The sequence below is a fragment of the Elgaria multicarinata genome, chromosome 6 (assembly GCF_023053635.1).
Source record: "Elgaria multicarinata webbii isolate HBS135686 ecotype San Diego chromosome 6, rElgMul1.1.pri, whole genome shotgun sequence".
Lineage (NCBI taxonomy): Eukaryota > Metazoa > Chordata > Lepidosauria > Squamata > Anguidae > Elgaria > Elgaria multicarinata.
Window position 1 is genome coordinate 119,871,313 of NC_086176.1, and position 18,506 is coordinate 119,889,818.

The 18,506-nt window shown below is 49.0% G+C and overlaps 1 protein-coding gene across 1 annotated transcript in view; it reads left to right on the forward strand.

Annotated features, from left to right (window-relative positions):
• CNTFR (ciliary neurotrophic factor receptor) overlaps nt 1–18,506 on the forward strand; it is a 466,204-nt gene that overhangs the window by 102,960 nt on the left and 344,738 nt on the right. Inside the window, exon 2 of the mRNA XM_063128377.1 lies at nt 6,997–7,106. The gene's annotated coding sequence lies outside the window, so the exon portion shown is untranslated. The remainder of the gene's footprint in view (nt 1–6,996; nt 7,107–18,506) is intronic.

Sequence of the window (18,506 nt, forward strand, 5' to 3'; positions counted from 1 at the left end):
CAGAGGCACCGTCGCATGAGAACACGTAGGAGGTTACAGATTTTGCTGCCCCCTGCCCTGAAACCGAAACGGGATGAAGATATGTTTTGAAATAACGATAACGGGGCGACTGCTCGAGGCCACCTGTGACAGCCAGGAGGCCCGAGATTGGCAGGCGTTCGGCAAAGTTTCTTGACGGGGTGCCGAAAGCGGGAAGTGTGAGGAATGTGCTGCCATTGCTCCAGCCGTGCATAATGCGGACGACGGCCTTGTGGCGTGCCAAGCTTTCAGCTCATCCCGTGCTTTGTGGTAGGAAAGGAGGAGGAGTTAATTCAGACAGAGTCCCCTCTGTGGCACTTGGCTACTGAACAAGCAGAGCGAGCCCCGCGTGCTCCTCCCTCCTTAATTTGTAATTACTTGTCTAATTGACAAAGTTGTGCGCTTTGTCCCAGGAGAAGCCCTTTATATTTACTAATTCAGTTTGCTTTGGAGTGGAGCCGCCATGCTGATAGCTGCACGCTGTCATGTCCCAGTAAAACCCCTCTTGCTAATTAGGTCTAGCAAGAATGACTATTAGTCATGACGGGTAAACAAACTCCATCTTCAGAAAGGGTGCTTCTCAGCGGACCAGGCTGTGCTGTCGCATTGATGCGCTGCTTGTGGGCTGCCGACCTCTCTGGCTGCCTGGCTGCCACTGGGGACGGGTCTCGACAAGATGGAACGCTGGTCTGATCCAGCAGAGCCCTTGCGTTCCTAATTGAGCTCTCGTAGCGACGGACGCTTAATGCTACAAACCTGACGGGGTGAGCATTTTCCAGAGAGAATTGATGCAAGGGGTGAGGGGGCTTTACCCCTCTCTTCCAGTAGCACAGTCTCCTGCAAATCATGCCCCTGGGAAGTGGACGTTTCAGCCTGCTGCCTCCCCAGACTGGAAGCAAGTCTGTCTTGTTGGGGAGGGGGGAATCAGCAGGGAAGGAAAGGGGGCCATCCTGTCCATGGCTTCTCTCCCACAAGTGCCTTCCTGTATTTAAGTTGCCTCTACAAATGTGGGGGGGGGGCTTAATCACACTCCGTTGCCAGCACCAGATGTGCTTCTGCGCTTCCATTTGCAGGTGGGCGAGGAGCCGTCGGACACGTGTTTTGTTTGCATGAAGTGTTGGGTTCAAGCCCTGGCATCTCCCTTCGAAAGGATCTTAAAGAGCAGGGCTGCAGAACATCCCCAAGGCTTTGGAGGGATGCAGCCATTCTCGGTAGGCAGTGGGGGGGGGGCAGTGGTCTCTGTGGAAGACAGCTCCAGGTGTCCATCTGCCTTAAGAAGTGGTTGATGCACAGATGTGCCCTCAGAGCAAGGCTCCACTGTCCCTTCTGCTACCGTGGCCAAAGGGGGGTGGGGCGGGCAGCCTAAAAATGGCCATTCCCGCAGTGGTCCTGGTTCTGGGGACCATTGACATCGCTGCTGGCACAGCTACTGTGCCACCCAGTGCCCCATGCCCAGCCCCCTGTTAAACTATCATGTGGGGTGGTAGGGGGTATAGATTCAGCCTCAAATGGACTGGATATAACCCATTCAGTCCTGAGCAAACAGGGCCCCTTCTTATATATTTATTCAAAACATTTATATCCCGCCCTAGATCAATAAGATCTCAGGGCGGTGTACAGATAAAAGCATATAATAAGCTGACATTTCCCTTCCCGGTTTATTCCGATATTCTTACAGATCTCCTGCAGAGCTGGACACAGTGCTTGTTTATTCCTGCAATCTTCCCCTATGTTTATCATCTAGCCCTGATGTGGGGAGCCTGCAAATCTTGCTGGACTACACCTTCCATCATCCTCAACCATTCACTGTGACTGATAGGAGTTGGAGTCCAGCAACTAGAGGCCCGCCGGCTCCCCGTCCCTGAAGTAGCCTCCGCAAAACATTTAGAAGCTATTCTCTGTTTAATTCTCTTTGTTTTAAAACAGCCACCACCCAATTTCTCGGTTAGCTGATCCTGTGCCTGATTGCACTGAATGGGGGCCGTGCAGAGTGCACCGTGTCCCAGGGGGGTCCTCCTACTCCCCACGTGCTGGTGAGCACTTCCCTGAGGGCTGTTCAGCCGTGGCTGCAGCCACCGCAGAGCTTGAGCCTGTGGTTTCATCAGTAGCTCACACAACATCCGTGAAGCTCCAAATTCTGGAACGCAGCAGGTGGCTTGTTTGGGTCCTGGGCTCTGTCCGTTTTGCCTTCCGCTTTCTGTCAGGAGTTCATTTCTGGAGGGAAATGAGGGGACTGAAACAGCATCGGCAGGCAGCGGTTCAGGCAGCTGCGTCAGCCTTCTGATCTTCACCTTTTAACTTTTTTTAAAAACCCTCTTTTAACTCTTTTTTATTTCCTGAGATTTATGACTCCTTACATCTATAGGGGCTTAGAGCAGGCACCAACCTTTCTAAACACAAGAATATTGCAACATAAAAACATTAATTATAAAGCAATCAAAGTACAAGGGGGAAAATTACGAGATAAAACATGTCTATTAAAAAAAAAAGGGGGGGATCCTTAAAATATACTGATGACATAAATGCTTGATTATCCTGGGATAGTAAATGCTAGCAGGAAAGGCACAAAGTGGAAGAGGTCCAGACCAGGTTAGCCCTGAGTAGGTGGGAGCGCCAGAACTGAAGAGCACCGTCCGCGATCCCTGTGCCTTGTTTGTAAAGCGCCCAGAGAGCTTCGGCTATGGGGCGGTATATAAATGTAAATAAATAAATAAATAAGATAAATAAAGATGCTCTTCTGTAGCAGGTAACCAGGAATGTGAACGGGCAGCCCAACTGGATAAGATGCTGGAAAGCTGTGATGAGTTCACCTGTCTCTTAGCAAATAGCTGTGGTGCTCCCCCCAGTCAGGATAAGTGCCATTGGGTCAATGAAAATGGATGCCTCAGGGTGGAAAACCCCATGGGATGCCACGCCTAGCTGCGGATATTTGCCATTGGGATGTAGCATAAGGTGTTGTGGAATAAGGTATTACCAAGACAGGTCCAGCGCCAGCAAGCATCATCCTCCGGCAAATGCAGGACCACCATTGCTGCGGCCTCCACGGGGCTCTGTGGACCTCAACAGTTTGTTTTCTTGGCTGCACTGCAGTGTTTTGCTCATGGCCTTCTCAGACTCTGAGCCAGCCCTGTGCATAAATCAGCCCAAAGTCTCTTGTGCGATGCTGGACTTCAGGTGGGCTGAGAGTAGCCACCTCAATTAGGCATCGCATATTTTTATTTTCATTTTTTTTTAAAAAAATCAACCAGGTACCTCATGTAGCACGGTGAAGTTGCCTGTTTCAGGTGGGGAGGGGTATATGAAGGCAGGAACTGATAGCTGGGTGTCGTGGCCCAGCCCTGACACAGGTATTTCTGTTTACGTTGTTTCTTCATAGCTATGGCTTTAGTCATATGTGAACATAGCAAGCTGACTTATTCCAGGTTGGACTGTTGGTGCATCAAGTGTGGGCAGCAGCCCTCCAACATGTACATTCTTATGAGAAGTTTTTATTTAAAATTTTGAAATTAGGTTTCCTACAATTGTAGATTCAGAATATGGATCCCTGCATTGAGCAGCAGGGGGTTGGACTTGATGACCTTATAGGCCCCTTTCAAGTCTACAGTTCCATGATTCTCTGAAACTAAACCTTGTCTCACACTGGAGCCTTTTTACCAAGCCTCACAACAGCACAATGCACCCTTTGCTGTTTTGTTTTGTTCGTTTAACGCAACATCCGGCAGAAAAAGAGTCTCCTACAAAGCTTTCTGTTGTATTGTGTAACTTCTTGGTTGTCAGCTGCACTGGCTCCCACTGGCTCTAGGATCACTGTCCTTGATTATGACCGCTCTTTGTCACTCCAATCAGCTGTCTCGCCCTATGCCCAAAGGAACTCTGGGACTGGTAGTTCTTGAGAAGGGCACATAAAGATGCACAAATCTCTTTGACTCTCTTCATGCAAGTCCTAGTTGAACTGCACAAGTGCGGGGTGTGTGGGTGTGGGTGTGTTCTAGAGAGGGGTAGGGACACCAGTTCCCACTTCTGAATGCTGCTTGTTCTGCTCTAATGCTTCTTCTGGTTGGTTACAGCAAAGCTTACAAGATCTAGATAATAGAAACATGGATCTAGGGAAACAAGTTTCCATAAATATCTTCTATAATTTAGCAGTTGCTGCCCTCATGGTAATGGGGTGGTAGATTGGCCTCCCCCCCCCCCTTGAATCTATGGGTCTCAATGCTTGTGCAGCACCCATGCCTAAAGAAATTCTCCGAGGCGTTCATCTCGGTGCCTCCAACTATCTGGCACGGGCAGAAGGTTGCCCTGGTGGCTTGTTTGCCAGTGCAGCTCTGTGCTGTATCCAAGTCTGTGAGCATCAGGGTACAACGTGTAAATGGGGTGGTGGTGGTGGGGAGAGTTCTGTCAGATGTGTCAGTCATTGCTCGGGTGGTCTAGCTGTAGTAGCAGCATGTGCTGTGAATGACGGGGTGCCCAGTGGGAGGGGGGAAAGGCACAGTTAAATTTTTCAGTGGCTGACACCTGACAAGCGTGATGAATTGGTGTACGGCATGGGCTGCCGGCGTGACAAACGGCCTGCTCCCTCCTTCAGGCTCCAGGAAAACTTTGCAATTATTTCCTATAGCTTTGCAAATGAGTTTCTCAATCAGCCTCGCACGGGAGTTTCCCTTATTTACTCCTGTTTAATGGTCCTTCTAAAGATCAGATCCAAAAGCACAATGGAAGTCAATGCAAGGACTCCCACAGATTCTCAGCTGCTTTTTGGCAAAGTTCTTTTTGGCAAGCCAAGGGAGAATGTCAGGCATGAATCCCGTTCCTTGCAGCTTACTAGCCTGTGGTTGCCCCCTCCCCCTCTCCCATTGGCCATCACCACATTGAGTTGAGTTGCAAGGATGGTCAGCAATCAGACTGTATATGATGAGGGATCTCCCTGAGTAGCTGTTGACAGGTATACTTGCTGGAGTAATAACAGCCCACCTGACAGAAGTGTTGTAGACAAGACGTCATAGATTGGCTTAGGTGTGGGGAAGAGAGGAAAGAGCCTGTAAATTCAGTGCGCACAAATACAGTTCATTCTGTTACTCCGAGTTCATAGGGTCTAGGTTTGGTCATCACGATAACCCATGATGGGTTAAATAAGCCATCATGGCTTATTTAACACATGGTGGGTTATCGTGTCGTCTGTCTGGAGTTTTTTTTCTTTAAAGATGGCAAAGTAACCCACTCTGATAACCCAAAGAACTGGGCATGTTTAGCCTGGAGAAGAGAAGATTGAGGGGAGACATGAGAGCACTCTTCAAATACTTAAAAGGTTGTCCCACAGAGGAGGGCCAGGATCTCTTCTCGATCCTCCCAGAGTGCAGGACACGGAATAACGGGCTCAAGTTAAAGGAAGCCAGAATCCAGCTGGACATCAGGAAAAACTTCCTGACTGTTAGAGCAGTACAACAATGGAATCAGTTACCTAGGGAGGTTGTGGGCTCTCCCCCACTAGAGGCCTTCAAGAGGCATCTGGACAACCATCTGTCAGGGATGCTTTAGGGTGGATTCCTGCATTGAGCAGGGGGTTGGACTCGATGGCCTTGTAGGCCCCTTCCAACTCTGCTATTCTATGATTCTATGAAGATGTAGTGATGGCCACCCATTTGGATGACTTTAAAAGGGGGTTTGGATAAATTCCATGTCCTGCACTCTGGGAGGATTGAGAAGAGATCCTGGCCCTCCTCTGTGTGACAACCTTTTAAGTATTTGAAGAGTGCTATCATGTCTCCCCTCAATCTTCTCTTCTCTTCTCTTGTGGTAGTGAGTTCCATAATTTAACTATGCGCTGTGTGAAGAAGTACTTCCTTTTATTTGTCCTGAATCTCCCACCAATCGGTTTCATGGGATAACCCCATTGGGTTCTAGTATTTTGAGAGAGGGAGAAAAATGTCTCCCTGTATCTTTAACAGTTGCATAGAAAGGGGAATTTAAGCCGGTGTCATTGGTATGCATGCAGCACTTGGTGAAATTCCCTCATCATCACAACAGTTCGAGATGCAGGCGCCCTGCCCTCCTTTCCACATGGTCACCCTAGTCAATATCCAGCCTGTTTCATAGGGTGGTTGTGAGGAGAAAGATCAACCACACAAAGGTGGTTGCACTCCATGAAAGATGAATCAGGGTAAAAATGGTGGCATTACTTTATATCTGTATCTAGCACAGCCTTCCTCAACCTGGGGCGCTCCAGATGTGTTGGACTGCATCTCCCAGAATGCCCCAGCCAGCGGGCTGGGGCATTCTGGGAGTTGTAGTCCAACACATCTGGAGCGCCCCAGGTTGAGGAGGGCTGATCTAGCAGTTAGATCTTTTAATTGTTTTACTCTAGAGTAGGTACAGCAGTCCAGGTTGGAATAAGGGTTTTAAAATACGAGATATAGGTTAGGTAGGGTGACCATATGGAAAGGAGGACAGAGCTTTGACAGTTGTATTGAAAGAGGAATTTCAGCAGGTGTCATTTGCATGCATGCAGAAGCTGGTGAAATTCCCTCTTGGTCCCAACAGTTAAAGCTGCAGGAGCCCTGGTCTCTTAACCAGATACAAAAGGGGGAGGGCTCCTGCAGCTTTAACTGCTGGGATGAAGAGAGAATTTCATCAGGTGCCACATGCATACCAATGACACCTGCTGAAAATCTCTTTGGAATACAACTGTTAAAGATACAGGAGCCCGGTCCTCCTTTTCATAGGTCACCCTAGGTTAGGGGGCCTGCATCTACTCTAGAGTAAAATCGAAAACAAAAGAGTTGTGACTGTTCAACACAGATTTAAAGTAAGGTCTCTGTTTTGGCCCTAAGGTAAAAAGGTGATGATTCTTTTTGTAAAATCTTTTGCATAGAAGACGCTCCGTAACATCAATGTCATTAGCCAAAAAAAAAAAAAAAAAAAGGCAGCACAAAGATTCTCCTACGCTTTCATCTGGCCTGACACGTGCCTTTCTCTTGGCAGAAAGCCCCGTATTTCAATTACGAGCCCCACGAATAGACGGAGTGCGGAGAAGCTAAGAGGAGTTGGATGAGCAATTTGGGCCACACCTTGGGATCCGGAACACCCGAGAGGTAAGTGTTTGATACCACAATCCAGTGCTTGTTTGCAATCCCATGCATGTTTATTCACGTCTGAATTTAACAAGGCTTACTCGCAAGTAAGTCTTGCAGCCTGAAGTTGGGTAGTCCTCAGATTGTTTCTTGATGGGTGGGAGCTCTTGCCACAGGAAATGGAGGAATTCGCTAAGTCACGTTTGCATTCTTAGGTGTCAAAACTTCTCTTTTCCTTCTGTCTCTTGTTGGCTTCTTCGTGGGAAGGAAGACACAACGTCCTCCCTTAAAAGTGCCAAATGCATTCTGGGTTTCCTCTGTCCAGTCCTGTGGCAAAGAACTCTTAAGACTTGATGGGATTTTCCTCTTCTGTTCATGGAGAGCCCTGCATATTTGGTGGGTTTTGATGGCTCTGGGTCGTTTGAGAAGAGTGTGTGTGCCTTTCGATCTCTCCTTTGCTCCCCTGAGAGCTGGCTCTTCTGAAGTGATGTCACACATGATACAGACCTTAGTTGAGTCATCTTGATAGTGGTGATGTCATCACATCAGTTCTGGAGATGATCTGAGGCTGTTCTGATGTCATTGTGGCTGAGGGTGGTATGAAAATGATGATGCATCCGATACCCTTGAGGGGACTTTGAATGATTCTAAGGCTCATCTGAATTTTATCTGATTGTTTTTCATTTTATGCTTGGATGCCTGTCGAGAATATTTCTGAAGCTGGCACAATGCAAGGCAGGGAATCCTTTCTTAAAACGTGTTTTTGACCGAAAGGGTGAAATGGTGTTTCAGGGCTTTGTGATGGAAATTTCCTTGGTATTGGATTCAAAGTAATGGATTTGATTTTTTTTTTCCCCCAGGTGCTTTAATCTGAAATAGAGTTTTGGTTATGGTTGGTTTTGCCTGTTTCTGATTTGAGGATAGGCATTTTGTTGTCTGCAAAAAGGGGACTGCTGTGTACGTTTCCTATAATCCTTTGAGAGATCTCATGAAATCTCAAAGCATTATTCCTCGGAATATATCGCCTAACAGTTTGAAATACTGGGGAGGGGAGGGGGAGAGACCAGCTGCAGACCTTGGCCCTAATCCTGTTGCAATGACAGGGAAGCAACTCGTCATGTCTAATGACCCATGGCCCCAGGTGGGGAGATGTATCCCCATTTGTTGCAGAAGATGCATCCAATCAATACAGTCCGCGTGAGCATCAGGCTGCAGAGGGAGACGGACATTTGAAGAGGAGCCATGACCTTCCCAATCTTACCTTTGCACAGTGGCCTAAACGGATGCGCCCTGAAACCCGCCCCATCTCCGTCCGCCAGTTCTTAAAAGTTCAGTTCCCATCTTTAGAGTCTGATGTGCATTTGGCTGTAGGCATGGAGGTCGGGGTGGGCCAGCAGGTACAACCCTGCTTCGTGCATTGCTGTGCTGTTGACTTGTCTGCACAGGACCTTTTGCTTTCCACGCTTCAAAGTTCTCTTTAATACCAAACAAAAACCGCTTTCCTTGCGTGGGGCCAGATTGATGAGCAGCAGCGGCCCGCCTCTTGTCAGCAAGCTTGACATTTGTGCTGGCCTTGGCTGCTTGTAGCATCCAAGGAGATGGACGTACCTGTTTGTTTAAGGCTAGGAGGCAATAAAACACATGAGCGGATGATTTTCTCCTCCCCAAATCTCTGGGCAAATAACATCATCCAGACCAGCGATGGTACAATATTGGGGACATGGAGAATGTTTGTCCTGTGGCTAGCAGCCCTCCCCTTCAGCTCCCTCTCCTTGCTTTGCTGAACCTTTCAGCACTTGGTCCTGAGTGACTCCATGCTGTCTGTGGGCAGCATGGAGGCTACCTGTAGCGGTGGAGTCACGCAGGGCTCCCCGGCTTGCACCAGGAAACCAACGTATGTTTTAGGATAGGTCCCCTTTGGGTCCTTGCACCTAGTGCTGCTTGTAGTTCTGTCATAGAACTACGAGCACATCACGCCAGTCCTTTTCCAGCTTCATGGGCTGCCAGTCCAGGTCCGGGCCCGATTCAAAGTGCTGGTGTTAACGGCTTGGGGCCAGGCTATCTGAAGGAACGCCTCCTCCCATATGTACCTGCCCAGACTCTAAGGTCATCCTCAGGGGTCCTTCTCTGCGAGCCCCTGCCAAAGGAAGTGAGGCAGGTGGCTACCAGAAGGAGGGCCTTCTCTGCTGTGACACCCCGGCTGTGGAATGAGCTCCCTAAGGAAGTTAGCTAAAGGACAAAAATGCTCAACCCCATAAAAGGAGACTGGGTTGAGGAGCTTGAGTCGCCACAGGGTCCTACCTGGTTAGAAAGAACCCTGATGGCCCCTCTCAGCCAGGGCTGAGGACCTTCTTTCAGACCCATAGAATCATAGAATCATAGAATAGCAGAGTTGGAGGAGTCCTACAAGGCCATCGAGTCCACATTCTCTTTTGGAGAAGCTCTATGGTCCGCATTCCAGTGGTGGGTGTGGCCAGAGGCAAAACGGGTGGAGTCATAATACAAAAGACCGCCAGCATATTTTAGCTTAGAGCTCTTCTGGCCAGAAACGAAGCTGTAGCAGAGGCATCACAAACTTTTAGAATGGGGAAAAGCCACACAAAAGCTTGCAGGGCCGGGCCAGGGGATGGGGCCTTCTGGAGAACCCCGGAGGGCTGGATAGGCATCCCAGGGAGCAGGTTTGGGCCTCAGGGTAGAGATGTAAAATTTACAGAAATGTTGAAGCCATGGGGAAAAAAACATGTTTTTTTTCTGGGAGGTTTTGGGGGAAAAAACGAAAATTTTCGGTAAAATTGAAATAATGCAATATTAGCACTTTTTACAGATTGAAAGTCACTTCGTTACTTTAGGAACATGAAATGCAATTACGTCCAAGTTGGTTTGGCATAAAATTATTACATTTGGTATATTAAAAGTAGAGTGTATCCAAACAATTATGACAAATTGAATTTACTTCTTTAATTTTTTTAAAAAAAAATTGTAACAAATGGGGCTACAAGCTCCTGAACTGTAAGGAACCTCTTTGGTTTTGCCAGTTTATGAGGAGCAGTTTATGAGGACAACAGAGGAAAGAAACCATCAACATTAGTAACAAAGAAAATTCTTTATGTCTCCGCTAGTCCTCCACAGCGTCAAGCGGACATAAAGCCCCCATTCCCATAAGAAGAACTGGGGAAAGGGGGAGGGGACCAAGATTCAATGAATATGCATGAAATTTAATCAGACTCATTTTCTGACTGACAGCCGTCGCTATCAGTTTCAGCCCCTGCTTCAATGGCAGTGCTGCCCCCTAGAGGCCGAAATGCATCTTGCTCTTGCATTTGACAGTTGTAGACTCAGTTTGCAACCTAGGACTTGCTTGTCCTCAGTGGACAGAAATTGTAATAATCTGATACTGTACATAGTTTTTAGAAATCATTTGGAGAAATAAATATCTGAACACCTTGTCTTAAACATTTTTTTCATCGTGCTAAAATAAAACATCCCATAATCCATTTTGTCTTCATTTTTTTTCAATTTTTCAGAAAAAAAAAAAAAGGGCTTTGGGGAAAAACGGGGGTGGGGGGTGGGGGACGTTTTTTCCCCTGAATTTTTCTGGGTTTTTTCCAGGTCTTCACATCTCTACCCAAGGCCAAGGTTCTGCACCCCTGTCCTAGTCCAGTGCCCAGCTTCCCGCATTAGAAGAGGCCGTGCTGGTGCAGAGCAGGGAAGGTCCTTTAAGCCTGGCCTCCTGTTCCCCATGAGGTTGGGAGTCTCGCTGGCAGGGCATGGAGGAGAAGGCTGCCTGTTGTTGCTTTGCTGCCAGCGTCTGATGTTCAGAGTTGGGCCTTCCTTCCTTCGCCTACAGTCAAACTGCCTTGAATCTGTCCCATCCCCCTTAACGCCATCTAAGCGTATGACTGTCGCCACCTCTTGCAGCAGGGAATTCCACAGGTTGATACTGCGTTTGTGCAAAACAGGATTTGTCTTTCTTGACCCTGAACTTCTGCCAATGAGGAGCTCCGACGGATGCCAAGCTCTGCAGTTTTGAGCAAATTTGCAGCTTGCCTCTCTCTTCATTCTCCCCAAACAGTTTGCACTTTCATAAACTTCCATTGTGTTCCCCGTCACCCTCTTAAAAAAGGAAAAGGAAAGCCAGAATCTCTTGCGCCCATTCTTCATGGGGAACGTTTCCTACCCCTCCTGGTGATTTTGCCTCTCCCCCCTCCCCCCTGAAGCTCTATGGGCTCCGCTGCCTCCTTCTTATCCTGCCTTGTTGTGCCTTTATGGTCCCTCTACCCCCGCTCCCCCCCACACACCCGCCCTGCCATTTCCCCCTCGCTCAGTGCGCTGCGCCCCTGCCGCTCTGACTACCCCAATCCGTCTTGCTCCCTTTATTTGTGGAGCAGCTCCAGCGCACGGTACATTGCTAATAATAGCAATTACCGTTACACGTTGGCTACAAGGTACAGCGGCGCTAATGGGATCCAGAGGGACAAAATTAAAGCGATATAATATGCTAAGATAAATTAACGTTGTAAAATTAGCCATGGGTCTAGTCTGAGATCTGACAAATGTCTCACAGCTTTGTTACGAGCTTGGAGCTCAGCTCAATTGGATTAGTGGCCCAGAGCAAAACAGGCGCGAGTGAGCGAGCGAGCGAGGGCGGGAGGAGGGAATGGGCTTATCAAGGGCCTCCTTGCCCACATGCTCACCCTTAGGGCTGCCGGTTCCTCCTCTTGGCTCAGCTGAGTGCGTCGGCCTTCGGTGCTCTCGCGAAAGGAAGGCTTGAGCGGCCGCTGTGTGGCGCCAGGGCCAGCTGGCAAGGTGTTCGGCGTGGTTGTGAGATGGGCTCAGCCAGGATCTGAGAGGTGGGACCGTGGCGTGTGGGACCCTAAGTCAAATGACGCTCTCCAGAGGAGGCCTTGCTGGCCATTCCGACAGGGATGGAATGTCACCGAGAAGAACCTCGATGGCGGGCCTTCTCTGTAGCGGCCCCCACCCTTTGGACAACCCTCCCTCATTCGGAAGGCAGCAAATGCTTTAGGGTGGATTCCTGCATTGAGCAGGGGGTTGGACTCGATGGCCTTGTAGGCCCCTTCCAACTCTGCTATTCTATGATTCTATGATTGTATGAAATGTAACATCCTTTAAAAGCTTCCTGAAAACATACCTTATCACACAGGCTTTCCCTGGACTATAACATATTTTTGGTTTTATATGGCTTTTTAAAATTATTTTTAAGGTTTAAAATTATTCTGATTTCTTGGTTTTTATGGTTTTAATTGTGAACTGCCCAGAGAGCCCTGGCTATTGGGCAGTATAAAAATGCAATAAATAAATAATAAACTCTGCATGTTTGTTATTTATTTATAACTAGCTGTACCCTGCCACGCGTTGCTGTGGCTCAGTCTGGTTAAATTGAAAAGAAAGAAAAGACAAAGCGGATGTTTCTAATATGTTTAATTTCACAATGCTTGTGGATATACAATATTTTTAGTTGTTCCATTGTCTGTGTAGATATAGAGATTGTCTGGTTTGCCGACTCTAGAACACGCAACATATAATTGTCCATGTGAGAAGCAATCTGTGTCTAGATCTAAACCGCACAATTCTAAAGATTGGCCCTGAGCTTTGTTGATGGTGATTGCAAACGCCAATCGAATGGGGAATTGCAATCTCTTAAATTGAAATGGTATATCTGTTGGAATCATAGGAATGCGAGGAATGAGGACATCTTCACCTTTGAAAGGTCCTGTCAAGATTGTTCCTTCTATGACGTTGCTCAGTAATTTTTTTACTGCAAGCTGCGTGCCGTGCTCGCAATCGTGCATCCTCAAGTCTGGCTGAACGTTGCTTGGTTGATTCCTTGGCACGTATTTGAGCCATTTTTTTCTTTTTTTCTCATTTGCTGAAGCCCGTTCTTCCTGACTCTGATTTGCAATTTCTCGTCGCAGTGCTTCCGCTCCGCGAGTACGACGACCTAAGTGTGATCTTCTGCGAGGCATTATTTGGATGAAGTAAAGCAGTTTGTTTGGTTTTTAAAAAAGGTGTTTTTTTTACGTTGAGGAGGTTAGTGGAAACTCATGGCAGTTACCTTTCTTCTGAACGTGTAACTGTCACAGGTGTGACATCTATATTCACTCAGCCGATTGCGAGAGTACATGCAAATAGGAGAGGAGGCAGCGGGAGCGGATTGGCCTACTGGTTGGTGATGTCACAATGATCAGCAGGACTGGTTTTGAGGAGGCCTATTTCTTCGATTTTAAGACAAACCTTTGACCCCCATAGAGAACATAGTTACATAACAACGCTCGCGTATTCGAACGCAACGCTGTGTCAAAATTTCAAAGCAATCGGTGAAGAACTTTCGGAGATATAACGACAGTAACGAACGGTCTTTTTCATTTTTATTTATATAGATAAACATGTAGCTCTGCATGTCTAGCTTTGGGTGTACGTGTGCTTTCCGTGCGGAGGACCCCAGGCTCTGCCCCCAGCGTGTGCTCCGTGGTTGGAAGCGTCCCCATGATCTGGGCTGGGAAGGAGCCTTGTCTTTGGAGAAGCCTCTGCTAGTTGGGATCGACTGGTGGGACCAGATGGGCTAGAGTCTATGACTCCCTCCACATCTAACTAACATGATTGCTGGGCAAGTTGGTTGGGGATTATGGGGGTTGTGGTCCAGATTGGGAAAAGTTGGGGTAAATTGTCCTAGGCTAAGTGGGGTGATACTCTGCTTCTGTACAAGGCAGCTCCATATGCCGTTGGTAGGTAGCTTTGGATGGAGTCAGAACCTTGGCTTATGTAGCCCACTATTGTCCACACTGACTGGCAGCAGCAGTTCACCAGGTTTTCTTTCAGGGTTTTTTTCCAGCCCTACTTGGAGACGCCACCAGGGATTGAATTTGGGGCCTTCCGCATACAAAGCAGTTGCTCTACCACTGAACCAAGGTCCCTCTCAAGGCCCTTAGGGGATCCTCTCCCAGGCATACCCCGCCTGGTCATCAGGATGGTATATCTTATAGAATCATAGAATAGTTTAATTGGAAGGGACCTATAAGGCCATCAAGTCCAACCCCCTGCTCAATGCAGGAATCCACCTCAAAGCATCCCTGACAGATGGTTGTCCAGCTGCCTCTTGAAGGCCTCTAGTGCAGGAGAGCCCACAACCTCCCTAGATAACTGATTCCATTATCGTACTGGTCTAACAGTCAGGAAGTTTTTCCTGATGTCCAACTGGAATCTGGCTTCCTTTAACTTGAGCCTGTTATTCCGTGTCCTGCACTCTAGGAGGATCGAGAAGAGATCCTGGCCCTCCTCTGTGTGACAACCTTTCAAGTCTTTGAAGCGTGCTACCATGTCTCCAGCAACAGACTGTAGGGGTCCATGTCAGAGAGCCTTCTGCTGCTCAGTAATTTTCATGCACAGCCCCATCCTGTGCTAAATTCCACAGGAAGCTTTTCCTTTTTCAATTTATTTTGAAGATTTATGCCCTGCTTTTCAATCCAATAATTCTCAAGAAGTTGTCATGGTAGAACCATCCACTGTTACCCAACTAGAGATATGAAGGGTGGGATGGAATGAAGAATGACGAACATTGACAAACACACATTTTCCTTGGTTTTCTTTAGGAATTGTTTGGAAAATTTGGGGGAAAACAGCCCCTTCCCCCCAAATCCCCATCTCCCCCCACCAAGCCTTGAGCCTTTACGTGTCTAATCCCAATCCCTTCAGGCATACACATATACCCCAATAAGCCCCAGTCCTTTGGCGGGGGGTGGGGGGCAGAGCACGCTTCTCTTTGACTTGGCTGTGGTTGCTGAGTGTTCTTCCTGGCAGGGAGGGGGGCAAGCGACCTCTCTGCGGCTGCTCCTTCCTTGGCTTTAAAATCTGGGATGCTGATGTGTTGCAAAGGTGCCACGCTCCCTCGCCGGCAGCTCCTTGCAATAGGAAGAGATGGATCTCACTGGTTACAGCAGACCTGGCTTCTTGGCGAGTAATTAGACATTAGCTAACGATGCAGGACAGGCTCAGCTTGGGGGGGGGGAGAATTCCCATCTCCTCCCCCCCTCCCCAAAGCGGTGGCCGTCAAATGGGCGGCCAGAGCCTTTTTACAGATTTGTAAATGCAAGCTAATTGCGTGTTTAATGACTGGCGCATACCAAAGGGCCCTGGTGGGGCAGGAATGATTTAGATCTTGCCTAATAAAGCATATGATCTGGCCCATTAAAAAACTGAAAACACGCAGCCCCTCCAGTGCGTGAGGCCTGGCGCAGGGTCAGGCCTGGGGAGGGATCGCAGCTGTGCTCCGATCGGCTGATAAGGCCCCCCAGAACTGTCCAAGGAAAGTTGGGACAAGCATTGGGGTGGGGGGAGGAAGAGGCCCCAAGGGGAGGCGGCTGCTTCTCCTTCCAAGCACTGCTGGTTTAGGCCAAGGAGGGATGGGGGGGGGGCATTGCAGCACAGCTAGGGGAGGGGGAACTGGCTTGTGGGTGGGACGGGGGAACCAGGCGAGGGACAATCTGCACAGAAGGGTTTGCAGCATCTGCTACGGCCTGTGAGCAAGTCAGGTCAAAACGGGACAATCAGGTGATGTGTCAGGAGCTCTGGGCGGAGGTGCCACGATCAAGAGGCTTAGCTGCAATGGGAGGGGCTGGAGGGGGTGTCCCCCTGCCTCACCTCTCTCTCTCTCTCTCTCTCTCTCTCTCTCTCTCTCTCTCTCTCACACACACACACACACACACACACACACACACACACACACACTTTCAAGTTCTTCCTTCAAAGCCTTCTCTTTTAGCTTTGCCACACATGCATCTCTGCAGCAACGCAGTTGTCCCTTAGAGTGGGTGAAATGAAGGGCGCCTCTGGTTACGTCGGCCAAGAGTTTAGAGATCTCTTCCTCCGTGGTCTTGCCAGTCTGTTTAGGTCTGTGAAGTAGCTGGGTAGGAATTGTGTCACTTCAGTATTTCGTACAGCAGCCTTCCTTATGGGCCATGATGGCTGGGGATAATGGAAGTTGTAGTCCAAAGAATGTGCAGGACCTTAGCTGCTGCCAATATCATGTTAGGCTGCCTAACAACATTCCACTCCCACCTTATTTAACTTCATCTGTTTAACATTTATTTATTTATTTTAGAATGTTTTTGAATCGTCTCTGTGCTCAGTGGGGACCCGAGGTTATTCCCCCGCCACCTTAAAGAACCCGATTGGAGTGGAGGAGGGGAAAGGATTTCATTTTGCACCACCACCATCCACTCCACGAATAATGTCCACGAATGACCCACTTTCCCCTTTAAGACCTCAACTGGAGCTCGGGGTGGGGGAATGATGTGCCTCAAGAAAGCATGTCATTCCCTCCTGCCATGCTAATGGCAGCCTTAAAGAGGAAGGTGTGTCATTCCAGGACATTATTGAAAATTAAAGAAAATCCCCCCTGACACCATGGAAAGAACAAAAACCAGGACAAATCTGGGGAAATCCTGACAGTTGGTCATCCTAGCTTTTCCCACCATCTTGGGATCATCCCGAGACCGCGGAAAGTGTGGCCCACCATCACAGTTTGTCCCGGCTCCTCGCGGTTACTCCCGAGGAGCTGGGAGCCACGCATCGGGGGTGGGGTGGAAGGAGCGGAATTTTTTTAAAAAAACAAAATGGCGGGCGCAATGTCCTCTCCCTCTGAGGTCATTGTGCATCGCGTATAAACAGAGGGGGAGATCTGACGATAAAAATAGCGTGAGATCTTCACCCCTCCATCACGCTAGACCAGTAGGTCTAGCTGAGGCCTCTGTTGTGTTGGTGTTTTGGGGTGGGGGGTGGGGCTTTGGGCTTTTGCCCCACCCACCACTGGAACGCAGCCCCCAAGAACTTCTCCAAAATGGAATTTGGCCCTTGGGTAGAAATTGGTGCTGCACCCCTGGATTGCATCAAACAAATGTCAGGTGTTCCTCAGCTGGAAGGCACCTGCAGCGCCCTTTACAGATGAAAGAAAACCCTGCAGCCGCCATCTAAAGCTGCTTTCAGCTAGAATTTTTCTCCAGCTCGATCTGAGCAGACCAGCTTTCCCCTTCCGCTGGCCTAGCCCAGACAGATGAATTTCCTGCTTCTTTTGAGAGAGGATGCATTGAAAGGTGGATCTGGGGGAAAGCAACACGCATCCCCCGAGAGAGCAGTGCTTTGGAAGCGGCTGTGTGGCTGAGCTGATAGAGCCCTTATTGGCCGTGTTGTATCACCTAATGCAAACAGACAGCGTTTCCTGATAAGTCACATCTTTCAGCACGGATGGCACTCTATCATGTCTGGCAAATAACGTTAAGGCACCGCAGCAGGTTTCGTTGGGAGGAAGGCTGCGTCGTAAGATGAAATAACCCTCTCGCTGGCTTACATCTGCGGCATGGAAATTGTGGCAGCGAACAGGGAGATATTCTTAGGGGCCGTCATCGAAAGTGCAGAGAGCCAGAGGATGAGGCACCGGACACGTTCCGTACCATGGGTGCGAGACACAACCTCATCCTCTGAACGTCCCACGTTCAGTGGGTCTTATCTCCTGTTTCAGGAGCAAGGCGTTGCTGGGAGGGAAGGACAACTTGATCTGTGTTGGCTAGAGCCTAGACCCCCGTCCTCTTACTCTCCTCCCTGTGGGGGTGCAACCATTGCATGACCACGGGTCTGGAAGCCAAGCCCTGTGAGGAGAGACTGAAAGAATTGGGCATGTTTAGCCCGGAGAAGAGAAGATTAAGGGGAGACATGAGAGCACTCCTCAAATGCTTGAAAGGCTGTCACACAGAGGAGGGCCAGGATCTCTTCTCGATCCTCCCAGAGTGCAGGACACGGAATAACGGGCTCAAGTTAAAGGAAGCCAGATTCTGGCTGGACATCAGGAAAAACTTCCTGTTAGAACAGTATGACAATGGAACCCATGACCTAGGGAGGTTGTGGTCTCTCCCACCCTAGAGGCCTTCCAGAGGCAGCTGGACAACCGTCTGTCAGGGATGCTTTGAGGTGGGTTGCTGCATTGAGCAGGGGGTGGGACTCAATGGCCTTCTACGATTCTGTGATTGGTCCAGAGAGCCAGGCCCTGCCCCCAAGTCCTGTGGCCACTCTGTGCTGCCCCCGGCTCCTTTCCTTTTGTCTCAGTGCAGCCGTCCCTTTGATCTTGAGCTCCTACTCTTCGGGCCTCAACTGTTGCCCTCAATTGTGTCGCCCCGGCAGCTACGCTGAGCCAGTGCCATAGAAGACGGGCCGCACTGCATCCATTTCAGAGGATCTCCTGTAGCACAATCTCTGCCTGGGACCTTGGAGAGCTCTTGCCAGCATATGTCGTCACTTCTGGGGCAGATGGGGCAAAAGTATAAAGCAATTTAATATGGTTACTGGGAACACCCGGCTGTATCCTATTAGTTGCATGAACGGCGGCTGTTTCCAGGCCTGCAGCACTGGGAG